Source organism: Canis aureus, chromosome 2 (genome assembly GCF_053574225.1).
Source record: "Canis aureus isolate CA01 chromosome 2, VMU_Caureus_v.1.0, whole genome shotgun sequence".
NCBI classification, from domain to species: Eukaryota; Metazoa; Chordata; class Mammalia; order Carnivora; family Canidae; genus Canis; species Canis aureus.
This window is the reverse complement of record NC_135612.1, coordinates 14,089,109-14,103,450: the sequence shown is the minus strand read 5'-3', so window position 1 is coordinate 14,103,450 and position 14,342 is coordinate 14,089,109. Positions and strand designations below refer to the sequence as shown.

The window sequence follows — 14,342 nt, the reverse complement described above, 5'->3', positions numbered from 1 at the left end:
TATGTGACTTCTATCTTGCTCTTCCTCGGATCTCTTACTCTAGGAGGAGCCAGCTGCTATAGTGTGAGGACACTCAAGTAGCCGCATGTAGGGGTCCATGTGGTAAAGAGCCAAGGTCTCTAGTCAACAGCTATTGAATAAGCTATCTTGAAAGGAGATCCTCCAGACCCAGTCAAACCTGCCCAAAGCCCCTGATGACTACAATTCAGCCAACGTCTTAACTGCAATCTTATGACAGACCCTGAGCCAGAACCACCCAGTTGTTTCTGGCTTTCTGACTCTCAAAAAATGTATGAGATAAAAGAATGCCTGTTGTTTTAGGTGGATACGTTTTAGGGTGATTTGTTGCACTGCAATGGAGAACCAACACAAAGGCCTAGGCACCTTGGACCTCACCCCACATACCAGAGCGAGGCTTGAGAGTCAACTACTCCAGCATCATTTGCAGGTCAGGATAAGACTTCTGGTAAGCTGCTCACTTGGGATCAACTGAGGATATGGTCAGCCTTCAGCTCAAAGATCCTCAGAGCATACTGCTGGAAGGGATGGGGCAATATGAGTGTGTGTGTGTGTGTGTGTGTGTGTACACATGTGGAGTGTATATATGTATATGTGTGAATCAGGGTTGTTTCCTTGCTTCCTTGTGCCATCTATAAGGGGAAAAGGCCAGTTTGCTCTACCTTCTGCCTCCAGAGTTGACTATGAGCCCTACTTTATTTATGATACTTCCTCAGAAGGTTTTTTTTTGTATAGTTAACATTTAACATTATATAAATTTCAGGTGTGTGTTTTTCAAACTAGATTTTACTTTTTTAAAAAATATGTTATTTGAGAGACAGAGACAGAGAGTGGACACAGGCAGGGAGAGGGAGAAGCATACCCCTCCCCGAACAAGGAGCAGGACATGGGGCTCAATCCCAGGACCCCGAGATCATGACCTGAGCTGAAAGCAGATGCGTAACAGACTGAGCCACCCCTTATAGTTTAAGGTGCCCCTTAAACTATATTTTACTTTTTAAGAGCAGTTTTAATTTCACAGAAAAAGTGAGTGGAAGGTACAGAGATTTCTTACATATACTCCCTGCCCTTACATACGCGCAACCTGGGCATTATCAACATCCCCCACCGGAGTGAGACGTTTTACAACCGGGGAACTTCCATAAACAAGTCATAATCACCCAAAGCCCATAGTTTACATTAGGGTTTTCTCTTGATGTTATACGTTCTGTGGATTTGAACAGATGCGTAATGACTTATATCCACCATGCAGAGTAGTTTCCCTGCCCTAAGAATCCTCTGTGCTCTGCTCGTTCATCTCTCCCTCCTGGACAAAGGCTTTATTTTCCATGCCATACCTTCTTCACTGAATCTGTACCATGTGCGGGTATTGCTTTTGTGCTTCATTTGTTACTTATGTAGAGTAGTGATTGGCAGTAAGGAAGTGGAGAAAAACAGTGCAGACTAACCTCTAAAGAACTTCGGCAGAAGGGGAAGTGACAATAGGGCGATAGTTTAAGGAAATAGCAGGGTTGAGAAAAGTCTTTAGTATGAGGGAGCCTTGAGGACATTTTTAAAATTTGTTTTTGCAGAGAAAGCAAGCAGTTGAAGGGGGGAAATATAAGTGAAAAAGAGGGTGGCTGATGGAGCAAGGTCACAGACTAGAACTGAGGGCAGGGGACAGAGGGCAGGCAGTGGGGTTGACCTTGGGGAGAAAGAGGGGCACATCTTCAGGATGAATGCCTGGGTGGTAGGGACAGACATGGGGGGTGCTTCCGGGCAAGCCCAGGAGGCACAGTGAGAGCCCGAGGGACAGGGGACTCTAGACTCTGACACGTGGCTGAAACAGCCAGGCATGGGCTCCAGGCTGGAGAGGAGGCAGGGGTAGGCAGGAGAAGATCACAAAAGAGCGGAATGGGATGAATTGAGGGCCAAATGAAGATGAGAATCTAGTTCAGTAGCAGGGATTTAAAACATTAAAAAAAAAAAAAAAGTTATGCTCAATGACAGGAAATTCAGGCTCCTAGGCAAACAGTTGGTGGATAGTTGACTCTGTGACCAAATAGGAGCAGCTGAAACAAAATAATAAAGTTAAAAGCCATTTCAAGCCTTTCTTGGGAAACACAACTTTACTTTGGCTGTACTGACCCTACAACTAACTGAGGTCCGAGGTCTGTTTGCCCGGGGAGGCCGGACTAGAGGAAAGCAAACCGCCTAGGTCAAGGAGTTACCAGTGCATCCAAACCTTAAATTCCTGATCTCAGATTATCAATTAATTGTACAGCACTTGCCTTCTATGGAAGTAGAGGCTACGTCCAGGTGCAACCGGTTGCAAAAACCATTCCTTCCACCTGAGATGAGATGCTGACAGGCAGTGAATCACAGGGACAGAGCACCTGCGGGGGAAAGGACAGCTGGGCCCACCCGGAGACGACCGCTAGGCACAGGCGTGTGGAGCTCCACTGGGAGTGACTGGCCCGGAGGTGCTTGAGATAAACCTGAAAGGAGCTGAAGCTGGAAAATAAAGATCTGAGCTGACAGGAACTATAGAGCAAAATCTCTAGGTGAATCAAGTGGAAACAGCTGCCCAGGGGCCCTCCCTCCACCCCCTTGGGCCCTGCGTCCTGTCTCCACACGGTAACCGCTGGTTTCGTGATTCCTCCACAAAACGTGAGGCTCCACCGAAGACAGGTGACAGGTACGTATGGAGTAAGAATGTTCTTCAGTGGGCTTCTGGTTAATACATTTTGGCGCATCCAAATGATGGAACAGGATGCAGCTGTTAATAATGAGGGAGCTATGTCTGTGCTGAGGTTTCTAGGGTCTGAAAAATCAAACTGCAGAATCACGTATGCAGGACAGTATCTTTTGTGTGAAGGTCACAATGTAGGCTATGAGGGTATCTATGCGAGCGTGTGTGATGTGTATGCGTGTATGTGGATGAGCTCCCCCGTCCATACAACATAACGTGAAAGGTTTCCAAGTGAAAAACCAAGTTAAAATCAAGTCTTAAACGTTGCAAAATAATATCTATAAAATGAGAAATAAAAAGTGACATAGGTGCATGGATCCATGTACTACATATGACATCAGTGCCTAGAAAGGGGCCTTGCAAGTGGTGGGCAGTGTGGCCTCTGGGGAGGAAAGTGGCCGTGGGAGGGATGGTGCCGGGTTTCAGCATTGCTCTGTAGTCTTCTATAGTATTTGAAACAAATGAAACACTGTATTCATGTCTTACTTATGTAAGAAAAAAAAAAAGAAACAGGGGCACCTGGGTGGCTCAGTGGTTCAGCATCTGCCTTTGGCTCAGGGCGTGATCCTGGAGTCCCGGGGTCGAGTCCCACCTCAGGCTCCCTGCATGGAGCCTGCTTCTCCCTCTGCCTCTCTCAACCTCTCTCTCTCTCTCTCTCTCTCTCTCTCTCTCTCTGTGTGTGTGTGTGTGTGAGTGACTCAGGAATAACTAAATAAAATCTTAAAAAAAAAAAAAGAAGAAATAATAAGGACCAAAAATGAAAGTTGCATAGTCACTCTCAATACCCTCCTGGGAACCCAGAGCCCCAGAAGGTGGTAGTACAGACATGAGGGGACACAGCCCACATTTAGTAACCCTGCCTCTGCTGGGAGCTGACCGACAGAGGGGCCTAACGGACAGAGGGAATGGCCCAGGCCCAAGTCCCCCACTTCGCAGCCACGGGGCTAGCAGGCTGGGCCAGAGAGTCTCTGTCAATCAGTGGGTGAGGGTGACTGGGGGCTCCGCTTCCGATACCTGTTACTGCGGGGTGACCCAGGAGCAGGAAGAGCCCTGACGCTAAAAGGGGACATCGGCATCCAAATGTGTTGGTCTAGGGGCACCTGGTGGCTCAGTCAGTTAAGCATCTGCCTCGGGCTCAGATCATGATCTCAGGGTCCTGGGATTGAGCCCCAAGTAGGCCTCCCCGCTCAGTGGGAGTCTGCTTCTCCCTCTGCTTCTGTCCTCCTCCCTCTCTCAACTACATTAATAAAATCTTTAAAAAAAAATAATAAACGTATTTTTCTGGAGACTATGTGGAGCTTGAATACGCAGAGAACATGCAGAGCAAGTTTATTTGAGGACACGCTACGGTGATACAGGTTGGGACTTAGAAGCCAGTTTGTAGCACTGATGAAATTTATAGGCTCAGGCCGCATGGGACCAGCTCTCAGTCCCGTCTGCACATGGGATGCACCTGAGGAGCTTTAAAAATACCAGCCTGGGTCCCACTCTGGATTAATTGACCCCTTGGGTTTGTGCTCCCACCGAAGACCTTCCTCCGTCAGAGGAAGACCCTCTCAGAGGTCTGTCCTGGCCAGGAGGCCCGAGGATGCTCTTCGTACCCAGCCTCACTGCCAAACCTCCACAAGCTTCTCTACTCTGGGGGCGCTGTTTCTGGGAGGTGCTCTTTTACTGTGACAATTACTCTCCATAAATCTAGGAAAATGGATTTCGGCTATCCTGGCTAAGAAGTACCCTTCCTTCCCTTTGAAAATATCCCTACTTATTTATGGAAAATACGTCCCTTTTATAAAACACAAAGATTTATTGAGGGGAGGGTGTAACAGAGTAGTGAGTTGATAATGACCACGGGGAGGTTTTCTGTGGTGTGGGTGACTTCTCCCTCCCCATCCCAGGCAGGACAAACGGGCCGTGTGTTCTGAGGTTCAGATTATCGTGCCCTGTGATAACAAGGGAGGGGGCAGTGTTCTGTTCTATTGTGTTTTAAGATGGAAATATTCGTTCTGGAATGCGAGGAGCTGTAAAAAGGGGATGGGAAGTGCATTCTGAAGGGAAGGGAGTGGCCTGGCTCTGATGGCAGAGAGGAGGTGGCAGGTCTTGAATCCTGAGGACCTGTGTGCCCCTCACCATCCAGCATCCTGACCTGTGATACACCCAGGATGAAGCAAGTGCAAGAAGTGGTAGAGTCCTTGGGGTGAGGTCTGGGCGCCAAGGGGGAATGCCCTGGGCCTGACATGGCCTGGAGGTGGTGAAGCCACCAGAGGAGCCTGCAGGTGGAGCCGGGACCAGGACGCTGGGCGGGGAGATGGGGATGGCTACCATGATGCCTCTAGGGGCCCTGCTCAATGTTCCTGCATCCCAGAAACTTTAGAACTCTAGAGTTCTCCGATGATCCCAAGGAGGGACGGGGGCAGGGTGGCTGGGTTCAGACAGATTCCATTTTCTGTGGAACAACTAATCAATGTGGCAGTTCTTAGGCTCCAGGGTAGCGGAATGATACCCACCACACACAGAGATTTACTAGTTTACTGGGAGGTCGCTGAAGACGAAAGTTTCCATCTAATGGCTTTAAAGGCGGGGGGGATTGAAGTTCGGTGTGTGGAGAAAGGAGAAGGCATGCGCCAAGCCCGCAGAGCCAACCGTGTGGTTGGGGGAGGCCAGCTTAGGAGCTCCTGGGAGCCGGTGCTGAAGAGACTGTGGGACCAGACATCTCTGCGGGTTCCTCGGGGTGTGGATGTGAAGCCCACCTCGGCCTCCTCTGGGGCATCTTCAGTGAAGCTGAAACTGGTTCCCTAATGGTTTTGTGTGGGCAGCTTCTCCTCTCCCTTCTTCCTCCTTAGAAATGTGTCAGAGTGACTCTGGATCACTGCTACCCAAAATCCTTTATAAAGACACACTTCCTCCTACTCTTTTTTTTTTTTTTAATTTTTATTTATTTATGATAGTCATACAGAGAGAGAGAGAGAGAGGCAGAGACATAGGCAGAGGGAGAAGCAGGCTCCATGCACCGGGAGCCCGACGTGGGATTCGATCCCGGATCTCCAGGATCACGCCCTGGGCCAAAGGCAGGCGCCAAACCGCTGTGCCACCCAGGGATCCCACTTCCTCCTACTCTTGACCCCTCACCTCATGTTCCTCCTCCAAAGGCAACCATGTATCTGGTGATAGTAGTTCACGTATTTTTTAACAGTAGCCTTTGTGCTCACCTTCCTACCCTGGCTTCCATTAGGTGACAACCCATCTCTGCCTCTCTGGCTCATCTTTATATACGCTACTTAGTACTCCATTTAGTGGACATACCATAGCGCACGTAACCAAAGCTCCACCCAGCTCCTGTGGTTGGAGCTTTGGGTTGTTTCAGCCGGCCTGTACTCTTAGGATCCATTTCTTTGTCCCTCCAGTGGGTTCTCTCCCAGAACTGAGAGGGAGGCGGGGTGTCGCACGCATGGCTGGAGGGCACTCAGGAGCTGGCACTCAGAGCACCAAGAGTGATTAAATCCAGAAATTGTTTTTTTTTTAATTTTTTTAAATTTTTATTTATTTATGATAGGGACACAGTGAGAGAGAGAGAGGCGGAGACACAGGCAGAGGGAGAAGCAGGCTCCATGCACCGGGAGCCCGACTTGGGACTCGATCCCGGGTCTCCAGGATCGCGCCCTAGGCCAAAGGCAGGCGCCAAACCGCTGCGCCACCCAGGGATCCCCCAGAAATTGTTGATACTGGGGAGCTCTGGGGCTTTTTCAGCTTAGGTGCTGGAGATTTGAAGTGATCCTAAAGAGATCTCAAGAGCCGATTGCTCAGTTTTCTGCTTCTTCAGAATCCTAGAAATAGCTTAACTTACTTCTAACGTGCTTGTAGGAGGACTAGTCGGATGGAAGCTCACCTTTACATTCTGGGTAACGCTGACCCACAGGCTCTCCACACAATTTTTTTTTTCTCCACACGATTTGATTAAACAGTATATGCCTTATTTTTTTGTGAACCAAAATATAGCATCCGTTTCACTGTTCTTATTTGTGGGGGTTTTTTTTTTTCCTCCTCTCTGAATCTTCCAGTTGTAGAAGTGGTCCTTGTGAAAACCTTCCACTTATTTCTGGGAATCATCAGAGGGGTCTTCACATGCACTTAACAATAAATCCTTTCAGTGACTGCATCATATCCATAAAACTTTTTACCTTCCTTCAGCTTCTTCCTCTCTCTTTGGGGCCCTTCTGTGTTACTGGGCCGAGCGGTGCTCCTCACTTCTGATGTGACCTGAAGGCTCTACACTGGGAGCTGTGTTCTCAGGAGGGGCCCGGGCCCCTAAGTTCCCTGCCATGTCAGTACACTCCTCGTCTAATGAAAGCAGGAGCAGAAGTATTCAGGCTTGGGTGTTGGCTGCTTCTTCCAGGACTGGGTCAATGTTCATGGATTATGAAACCAAGTGCCCCACGCCCTTATGACTTCAAAAGCTTCCTTTGGGAGGACTAAGTGGGTGGCTGCTGGATAGGTACCTGCTAAGTTTCCTAATTGTTGGATTTTGAGATGAGTAGTAGGGCGATGCCACCTGATAGAAACTTGAGAGACAATAGATCCTCGTTCTGACACCCGGTGGCCCACTTGGCTGTTGTTGCTCATGGTTCAAAATTCTCTTCCATTGTATAAGAAGAAATGGGTCAGGAAGGAAGTTTTATGTAAAAGAAAAGAGAATTATGCAACCTCCATTTTTGCTTCTTCCTTAGCTGGTGGAGTTTTGTGGCAACATTTGCAGAAACACTAGGACCTACTTCAGTTATCCTTATCTGTGATGGTGGGAGAGAGGCCCTCAGGAAGTACCGCAGGGACCCCTGGCTGGATGGGCAAGTGTTCTGGTGGTAGTCGGCAGTGTGCTGGGAAGAGCCACAGTAATTCTAATTGGCTGGGGCTCATGCCATCTGAGCTGTTAAATATTTTAGGTGTCGGTGGGCATATTCTAAAAATCTATCACACAATATTTTTATACATGGAGAAAATAAAAGGGGATTTCTCTTGCAATTCAAGCCACAGGCAGTGAAGTGCAGTGAAGTTCAAGGGCGCCCGGGTGGCTCAGCGGTTGAGTGTCTGCCTTCTGCTCAGGGCATGATCCTGGGGTCCTGGGATCGAGTCCTGCATCGGGCTCCCTGTGTGGAGCCTGCTTCTCCCTCTGCCTGTGTTTCTGCCTCTCTGTTTCTCTCATGAATAAATACATAAAATCTTAAAAAAAAAAAAAAAGTTCAGAGATGGAGTGATGCGAAAGACAGAATGGAAGGGAAGAAACCACTGGGGACCAATCCAGATGTTGGGACAGTGGTAAGAATGTTGCACTCATCAGAAGGGTACATGGATGAATTAAGGTTGAGAAACACTCAACTATGTCAAGCAGAGGTGATTCTGGTGAGGCCCCAGCTGGGGTAACACAGGGAGAAAACCCCTATTGTGATAACCACTTCTGGCTGTTAGCTGTGGGGAAGGGGAGCACCGTCAGACATGGAGATTGAGATCACTCATCCCCGCGACCACTGGAGGTGGAGATGGCACTCTTGAGTCTGGGGGCTCCAGTAGCCCCCTGTTTGGTCTGTTACTCTGTGCCCTCAGGCCTCCATGCTGAAAAAGGGCTTTCTGAAGCAGAGCTCCATGGAAGACAGCTTGTCATGGTCAAGATCGGGCCTTCAGGGTCAGGCTGACCTGGTTTCAGTCCCTTGCTGTCGCTAATTGGTCATGTGAATTCAAGTAGGCGACTTCATCTCTCCAGCCCCCGGTGTCCTCTTTGATGGATGATATTAGATTGCATAAGATGGGAACCTCCCTCAGAGGAGAGGAGGATTACATGACATGATGAAGGAGCGCTCATATGTGGGGGCGGGAGAGAGATTCTGGGGGTTCCACTTCGTGCATGTAAGAGGAGACACAGAAGTCATGAAGGTTCAGGAACTCCTTAAGGTTAGGAACCTGAAAAGGTTGATGATCAGGAATAGTGAACATAAGAAAACTGGGAGACTTCTGAGTCTTTGGAATATCCCCAGTCCTCAGTATGTCTCTAATGAAGGAGAAAATTTGGGGGCACCTGGGTGGCTCAGTCAGTTGGGCATCTGCCTTCAGCTCGGGTCATGATCCTGGGGTCCTGGGATCAAGCCCCGCATCGGGCTCCTTGCTCAGTAGGGAAGTGGGGAGTCTTCTCCCTCTCCCTCTGCCTCTCTTCCTGCTCCACTCATGCTCTCTCTGTCTCTGAAATAAATTTAAAAAACTCTTAAAAAAATTTTTTTTTGTTCCAAGTTTTCAAGAGTATCAACAGTAGCTGGAAGGGATGTTCTAGGCCTCCTCAAACTTAGGAGGAGAAGAAAAACTCCAGGAAACAAAGTAGACAGAAAAACAAAGCAGCTGGTGACCCAGGGTCTGCAGGAAGGAAGAAAAAATAGCTGATAATCAGCCAAGGCTCAAAATACAGCCCCTGGGGCCTTGGTCAGCCTGCGGCACTTCCTGACACAGGGGCTCCTGGAAGCCACTTTACCCAATTAGCACTCCCTGCGTGAGCTCAGTCCGAGTTCAGAACTTACTGCAAACGAACATTTGTTTGCCGAGCACATAATTGAGTGGCCTGGGAGCTCACCTGACAGCTCCTGCTGTCAGCCTGACCCCCAGACTGCCAGAGGTCCCGGGGGCGCAGATCTGTCAGCACTGACAGCAGCAGCCCTGGGCGTGGGTAGGGTTTTTGGCTGCCCCATGTCTCTTCTTCCAGCACCAGAACCTGTCTTTCCCTTTAGGAGAGTGACCCTTGGCCCTTTGGCTTCTGTCCTTTCCAACTCCGTTCCTGTAGGATGTGACCTCTGGTTAGTTCTCAAATCCCAATGCCAGGGGTGGGCGTGTGACCCAGGCTGGCCCATTGGAACCAAACCAGTGTGTTCAAAGACAGGTGCACGATACCATCCAAGCCAGGGAGGTGCAATTCTCTGTACTGGGAGCCAGTAGGACACGGGTGTTCTCTTCCTGAGAGGCTTTACATTTGTATGGCCGCAACTGTTGACATGTGGCCTTCCCTTTCGGAAAGTCCAAGTGAGGATGAGGTGGTGGCAAGAATAAAGTGCACACAAAGGAGGGAGAAATAGATACCTGTTTATTGGTGTTGTTGTTGGTGTTGTTGTTACTTGAACCCCTGCCTCTGGTTAAGCATGATCCGCCTCTGGACCTTTCCATTGCCTGGGTTAATCGGTGCCCTTTTTTGCTTAACTTGGTTTGAGATGGGCTTCCTTCACCTGAATACAGCAGGGAAGTGAGAGGGCACCTCTTGTTTCCTCTTCACCAGGGCAGTAGGAAAGCAATAGGGTCCTCTTCCTTGTGACCTGGATAATTTCCCACCACTTTTAAGACTTGATCTTTCATGCTTGCTTTGGTTTTCCCAACTCCCCTCTTGACTCAAGTTCCTGAGGCTAGTCCGAAATGGATTTCACATTTGTAGAATAAGGGGAAACAGAAGCTGGTGAGAAAGAGAAAAAAAAAAGTTGACAAAGAGAGAGGATTTTTTTTTGGCCAACATCTACCAGTGTTTCCACTGCCAAGTCTGGATCCAGGCCTTGATCAGACTTGGATCAGGCTCGCAGGAGGGAGTGTTGCCTCTTTCTTGACTCTGTTTTGACAAAGAGTAGGAAATGGCTTTGAGAGAGTGAGCGAGGAGATGGAAAAGAAAAAAAAAATGCATCTGGGCAATGATATGAGTATTCTGTTACTTTTCAGTGGGTGTGGGCTTGGGGTTTAGTAAGTATGAAATATGTCTTGCTCCACATCTGTGTCTCCGGTAAGAGGAAGTGTATCTCTTAATTGAACCTGAGAAGCAAATATAACACTGCTGTTAGGTTCCCCTGGCTTGACAAATATTCTTTTCTAATCCACTGGCCAGTTGAAATGTGGTTCTTTCTCGTTGCTTGTTCTTCCTTCTTTATCATATTCAAACTGGTCTCCACTGTGTGTGTCTTAGGGAAAGTCCCCAGACGGCTTCAGGGTTCTCATTTGTAAAGCGAACAGTTTGGATTAGACCAGTGGTGTTCCAGCTGAAAAATAACAGAAACAACTGGAAGGGTTTTTGGTTCAAACATAGCTTGTGCAGAGCTCAGCCTCACAGGGGGATCCTGATGTAACTTTTTTTTTTTTTTAAGATTTTATTTATTTATTCATGAGACACACACACATACACACACACACAGAGGCAGAGACACAGGCAGAGGGAGAAGCAGGCTCCACACAGAAGCCCGACATGGGACTTGATCCTGGGACTCCAGGATCATGCTCTGGGCCAAAGGCAGGCACTAAGCCACTGAGCCACCCAGGGATTCCCCTGATGTAACTTCTTGAAGGCCTAGGGCTCTAGGGACTTTTGGAATGCCCTCTGGGGCCCCCAGATGTTTGCCAAGGTCTTTTCAGCTCTAGACATGACACTTTGGTCATTCGAAGCACCACGACAGTTTGGCGCTACGATGGCACACTTTCTGTGGGTACTGTAGCATTTGGGAGCACGCCACACGCACGCTGGCCCATGTTTATAAACTGACCTAGAGATGGGGATTTGTCTCTTTGTGAAGCCGGTATATCTTGTGTTTCTTTTGGGAAGTGGCTCAAAAGTTACTTCAGAAACTGAATGGAGTGGAAAGAACTCCAGGAAATGGGGAGAGGAGCTTTGTTCATAGCCTGGGGAAGTCTGGAGTTTTGCCCTTTGTGGCAAGTTGCCTGTACTAGCAGAAGCCGAGCTGCTACCCCAGGGCACATACCAGGGGGAAGCAGGGCCAGCAGGCAGGAGGCCCCCACACTGGTCCTTTGCCCAGACCCTCTTTCCCCAGTGCACGTGCTGGCCAGGCTGAGGTAGTAGGAAGGTCGTGGAGGATGTCTCTGTGAGCTGGGTACTGGCCTTTCAGCATCACAGGGCCAGTCCCCGGAGTGGGAGATTAGGCTACTACTGGAAGCATCACCAGGAGGAAAACACCAGGCCAGTCACTTGTACCCCACCCGCCTTAGTCATTTCCTCACCACTGTGAGTAGACTTCTGCTTTTCTGACTGGAGCGCCTTACCTCTCTCGTCCTTACTCTGTGGATCTAGGGACATTTTACTGGGCTTAGAAACATACTTCACATGGTGCAATTTCATTCAAGTCTGGCCTTGTCCAGCATCCGGCCTAACCTAGGACAGTGTGTAGAGTGAAAGGGTAGAGGCTGAGGTAGAGACATTAGTGTGTGAGCACCATCTAGTGGGGAGTGAGGAAGAGTGTGTGTGCTGAAGGACTAGCAGAGCTCTTTCCAACGGGTGGATAGTTGGATAGTAGGCTGAATAGTATTCAGATCTTTGAATACTACGGGGAATATGATTTTAAGCAAAATTACAATAAACATACTAGACTATACCAACATAAACATAATTTTAGTTTTTTTCTTAATGATTCCAACACGGATGAGTGTCATCATAAAGCACACTAGTTATTATGATAGAGTGCTATAAATGTAACAGATTGGAAAAAATCTATAAAAAACCTTTTATCACATCTAAGTTTCTATTTTCTAAAAACGTATACACCCAGAAATAATATACCATGCAACCATTAAAAGAAAGAGGCTGACATAAAGAACTGGCTTGGTTTCAGCTCAGGTCCTGATCTCATGGGTCTTGGGATCAAGCCCTACGTCAGGCTATGTGTTCATTGAGGAGTCTACTTAGATCCTCTCTCCTTCTGCCCCTTCCCTGCCCCTGCTCACATGCTTGCTCGCTCTCGCTCTCTCTCTAAAATAAATAGGGGATCCCTGGGTGGCGCAGCGGTTTGGCGCCTGCCTTTGGCCCAGGGCGTGATCCTGGAGACCCGGGATCGAATCCCACGTCAGGCTCCTGGCATGGAGCCTGCTTCTCCCTCTGCCTGTGTCTCTGCCTCTCTCTCTCTCTCTGTGTGTGACTATCATAAATAAATAAAAAAAAAATTTAAAAAAAAGAACAGTTTTAAAATAAATAAATAGGGGATCCCTGGGTGGTTCAGTGGTTTGGCCCCTGCCTTCCGTCCAGGGCGTGATCCTGGAGACTGGGGATCGAGTCCTGTGTTGGGCTTCTTGAACGGAGTCTGCTTCTCCCTCTGCCTATGTCTCTGCCTCTCTCTCTCTCTCTCTCTCTGTCTTTCATGAATAAATAAAATCTTTAAAAATAAGTAAATAAATGAATAAATAAATAAATAAATAAATCTTACCAGGAAAAAAAAAATAAAAGAACTGACTAAGAGATATTAAAAGAAAGAAGACATCACTGGAATACTATATTTCACATGGGAAACACAGGAAAAATATTCGTGTATGGAAATACATATACACATACATGTATACTATACATATTTTAATGCATATATATGTATATATATGATTGACGGGATAGCAATACATACTTGTTTTGTTATCCTGGACTAATCATTGTGGTGGTCTCTGGGGAGAGAGACCAAGGGACTGGGGAAAGGAATCGAAAGAAAACACACACACACACACACACACACACACACACACACACATTTAATTTGTTGATGCTGTGTTTTCTTCTATACCCTGTACATTCTGGCAAGTAACACGTTACAAATCCAAATAAAGAAGAAAACTAAATGTGAAGTCTTTAGTAGTATTTATCAATTATAGTAGCTATTATTATGATTATTAGTAGTAACAGTATTAGCAATAGTCATAATATTGTCATTTTTCACTTCCTTCTAGAAAAGCAGTGTGCAGAAAATAAATCTGGTTTTCTGAGCTCTCTGGTTATTTGCATCCTGGTGAAGTGGGAGTCCAAGGTACTTTCCAAGCTAATTAATTCAGTTGCCTGGAGCTCAGTGCTAATGAGTGTAAGGAAAGAGTTCTCAGTGACAAGATTCTTAATACCAGCCTATAAATGATTATCATCACTTACAAGAGAAATTTAGAGAAAGAATATAGCTGATTCAGCATGAATTCATTGCTGAAAAATAATTCAAGCTGTCAGAAGCTCTTTTGAAATACTGAATTTGAGAATCTTTGTGTTGTAAAAAGCCTCAAAGATGCCATAGTCCTGTACTTATGGTTTTCTTGGCCCCAGAACTCTTTCTCCTAATGAAATCTTACTCTACACTCTATATTTGGGTTTGTAACCCATAGGATTGACAAGAAGGGAAGCCATGCAGTTGTCTGTATGTTTAAATTTGGGGTACATATGAGGTATCACTTATGCTGTATCATACAGAGTTTTGCAATAAACACACTGACATATGTACACCTAATAATTATTGTTAAAATAATCATCTTGGGAGGTAGTTCATGTATTCCAATGCCATATCACTGATCTTTAAAATTTGGGAACTTCTCTTTTGGAATTGCCTTTTTATCAGTTTTCACTGGTGAGGTGAAAGTCACATTACATTATTTTGGGTGATACTCCTTTGGAGTTAAAAAACTCCACTAGGCCGCTTAGCCCACTTTCTCAGTTGTCAGATTTATCAGAGATTGCCCATTTCTCAAAATTAAATCAATCTCCCCAAATGAGAAAAAACAATGTAGCTTTTCCCTAACTCCAAGAGATGCTTCACTTTTGCATCTTTTCTTCATAAAATATTCAACATGT

At 47.0% G+C, this 14,342-nt stretch overlaps 1 long non-coding RNA gene across 1 annotated transcript; it reads right to left on the bottom strand.

Moving 5' to 3' along the window:
• Nucleotides 1-6,907: 6,907 nt before the first annotated feature.
• On the bottom strand, nt 6,908-12,970 carry LOC144293090 (uncharacterized). The gene is made up of 2 exons (XR_013360599.1): nt 12,710-12,970; nt 6,908-12,499 (listed from the first exon to the last, which is right to left on the bottom strand). It is a non-coding gene; the product is annotated as an uncharacterized LOC144293090 (long non-coding RNA).
• Nucleotides 12,971-14,342: the final 1,372 nt, after the last annotated feature.